This window comes from Olea europaea, chromosome 1, assembly GCF_002742605.1.
Source record: "Olea europaea var. sylvestris chromosome 1, O_europaea_v1, whole genome shotgun sequence".
NCBI classification, from domain to species: domain Eukaryota; kingdom Viridiplantae; phylum Streptophyta; class Magnoliopsida; order Lamiales; family Oleaceae; genus Olea; species Olea europaea.
In genome coordinates, this window is record NC_036237.1 from 10,646,420 (window position 1) to 10,650,131 (window position 3,712).

The window sequence follows — 3,712 nt, forward strand, 5'->3', positions numbered from 1 at the left end:
CCCCCCCCCCCCCCCCCAAACAATGATAACTTCACCGGTCAAAATGAACAAAAAGCGAGAGAATTGACTCTGGTTATTAGTGATGCAAAACGGTTAAATAAAACTTGTTCATATCACTTGATGTTGTTTCATAGGGCTTATTTGCCTTGGATCTTTCTCCATATTTAGAATGGAGAAACAAAGTGGTAAAAAAGGGAACGGGATTTCTCCATTATTCTAACAATTACATGATACTGAAATTTCTCGTCACAGTTTTTCCCAATTCTTTTCCCACTTCTTCAATCTTCTACTCTATCTTTTCTTCCCTCCTATCTCTCGTGTTTTGCATCAGGTATTCCTTCTAATTGAATTAGAGAACCCCAAGCTTAACTAGATTAGAAAAGGAAAAAAGGTTATTCATTTGAAAATCCAAATGTAAACAAGAACTATACCACTTAATTAGACAAAAAGGCATTTAAACCATTAATCAGCTGAAGTGTGTAGTACTAATACCATTTAGGCTTTAGCATAGATATACGGTTGAGATCTGAGGCCAAAAGGTTGAATGTGAAACCATGAAAGAACTCTCTAATTGCTGAGTCTGGTACTCCAATAATTTACTTGAATTAGCCAATTAGGTAATTACAATTTACAAGCATTGAAGCAATAACTAATAAGACAATACTTTCAATGAGTACGGAGTCTAACAAGTCCAAGAAAAGAGGCCCAAGGGCCAATTGGCCAAGAGGCAACAGCTGCAGGCCTTCGCCAGTGTAACTCGATAGGGTGAAAGCTCAGGGATCCAGAATGATGATAACTCGGAGAATTCGATATGCAATCACATCTCCTTCCTGTAAAATGAATGAAGAGGATAATTGACACTGATGAGTTACACAAGTTTTTTTCTCGTCCAACATGCATCATGAGCTTCACATAATGGTCAAAAAATCAGAATAATATTTCAATCTCTGAACTTAAATCTTACTACCCAATCTTTGTGAAAAATTAAGTTAAAACACTCATTTTTTGCCCTTCTTATTGTCGGTATTTCCATTCCATTGGATTTTTTCCTGAAGAAAAACTCAAAATTTCTGCAGAGCCAGTAGAGGATATATGACACCAATTGAAATGACAACATCTAACGGAATTGGAAAGCAGGGAAGAAAAAGAAAAAAACTCAAAAAATAGTTCGACGTGCTTAGTGAAATCAAGGTAAATACACCCCGAAGATGGGTATATGATAACAGAGAAATGGAGACAAAGGCTAAGCTTGTAAGTTGTACGGGTACCTGTTGAGGTAGAAGCGAGTCAAGCGATGAGCAGCGGAGTGGAGGGGAGAGGATTTCTGCGGAGTGCGGACCTACGGGCTGTGGAGTGCGGAGGCTAGACTTGAAGTTCGATTGTCTTCTCAAAGATTTTGGGTGGCCGAAGCAAAAGCAGAAGCTAGAGGGCCAAGGCAGACTGGTGGTGGACTCATTAGACTGTGTAACTGTGGAGAGGGGAGTGACCTGATGGTGGAGTTGTGGAGAGTCAGAGACGATACAGACACTCAATATATTTGATATGAATTTTCAAATTTGGGTAAATGGATTGGATATTGGATTTGGATAAATGGATTGTTGGGTTGAGATTTATGGGTAGTTTTGATTGGGAATTTCATTTGGGCTGGGTGAACTTTACCAAAAAAAAAAAAAAAAAGGGGCCAAAATGAGGCACCCTAAGATCTTGGGCCGAAGGCGCAGGCCTCATTCACCTCGGCCCACGGGCTTGATTCTGATGAGTAATCACAGATTTACTTGTGCATGTTAGAAATGATTGTCAATGTTCAATTGCAAATAGTAACTTTGTTGAATATAATTTCACCTTCAGTTTTTTCTGATGTAAGGGAAGTTATTGACGTGAAATTCCCAAAAAGCTCTGAAGTGTTGAAACTACCTGAGAACTGTTTTGAAACGGAAAAAAAATGGAGGAGACAAAATGGAAGAAGGAAAGAATGTGGGAAGATATGTAGAGGGAGCAGGCGTTGTTGGAACATGCAAAGTTCAACTACGAAATAAAGAAGCATGAACTTGTCAAGGTCCTTGGTCAACGCTTGCGGTTCACTGCTCAGGTAATGCCTTGGAGATATTTATTAGCAGTCTATAGACCTCTCGATATCTTTATATCATTCGACATTTAATAACAAGCCGACTTTAGAAGTTAAATATTGAATAAGCTGGTGAAGGCTGATTTTTTAAGAATTCTATTGGTTAATAGGTATGGGATCAAAAGAAAGTTGTATTTCTGGTTTACAGAGAGCGAGCATATATTTTGGATGACTGCAAACTGGTTATTATAGTTTGATACTCTATTATTCTAAATCCAAAACTGAGAACTTCTTTCAGAAACGTGGATATTTTGAAAATTGTGAATAAATCAATGAGTAATGTCGTAACTGCAGCAATAGGTTGTAGGAAGGTGAAAATCTAAGCAAGCAGTAAATTAAGGAGTCGCAAAAGATAGGCAACTTGTAGTTTAACAAAGAAACGATTCCTCGTTCGAGTGTAATGGAGAATTAGGAATTATGTGGAGGCTCCAAAAGTCCATAAGGGCTCTGTTGAGCCTCTCACTGGCCTCAAGACACTCTTACAAAGAAACTTACGGAAAAATTGAGATGCTTTGCTTGTTCCCAATCTTAAAGAGCCCTATTTAGACGGATATGAATATCTTGTTATACATTTTCTTCTGGATGTAATAAACAAGATAGGAATACATACCATTGCATGTTCTTTTCAATGATGATATGATGATAAATTTTATTTTATTTTTGAAGGAACAAAAACTTGCTTACAGTTTCCTTCTCGTGTTATATTCCTCGAGAACTATTATTTTAGAAGTCAATATAACTTTTAAAGCATGTTTGGCTCGTAGGAATGGACAGTATATAGCATCACATTTTAGCTTCCCTTTTTTTTCATTCTTAATACCATCATAGTGTCTGGTTCACCTTGCCACAGTTACTGTAGTGCTTGTCTCTGGCAACAAGTTCTGCAGTTCTATTTTGTATCTAAGACTAAAATATGGTACTTATACGTGCAGCATCCATGTCAGGCCGAACGATCAGTCCCAAAATAATGATCTCGGGGAAAAAACAGTATGCCAGTAAGAGCAGAGAGAACGTAAGCTTCTAAGAAATTTCTGACCAGATTGAGTCACTGATCATTTTTGTTTCTCCATATTCAAATATTATGGGGCTACATTAGCTAAGTCACTCTGATTCAATTTCTTTTCTTTTATTTCTATTTTGATTGTGTTGTAAAATGAAAGATTATTAGGATTTAAAGGTGAATGACAATTACACCCCTGCAGTTCTAAAAATAATTATCATTGTATTCATAATTCTGCCCTATAAATACAGGGCCTTGGTTCTTAATAAAATACACAAGTCTATTGACTTCTCTCTGTTTTCTACTATTTTCTTCACTTTTCACAATACATTATTAGCACAAAAACTTAATTCTTCAAAAATTTAGTAGAGGTGGTAATTTTTTTCAAGCGTAATCATTTATTACATGTATCAAAATTAATTTGGTAACATGTAAATTTTTCAACATAATCATCTACCATGTGCATCGAAATTAATTTTGTGACTTGTGAATTTTTTTTATATATACACGTGAATACTTGGTTTACAATTCTGCCACCACCACGTTAACTATTGGTTTGTGAATTGGGAAGTTTGATACATTTTTTT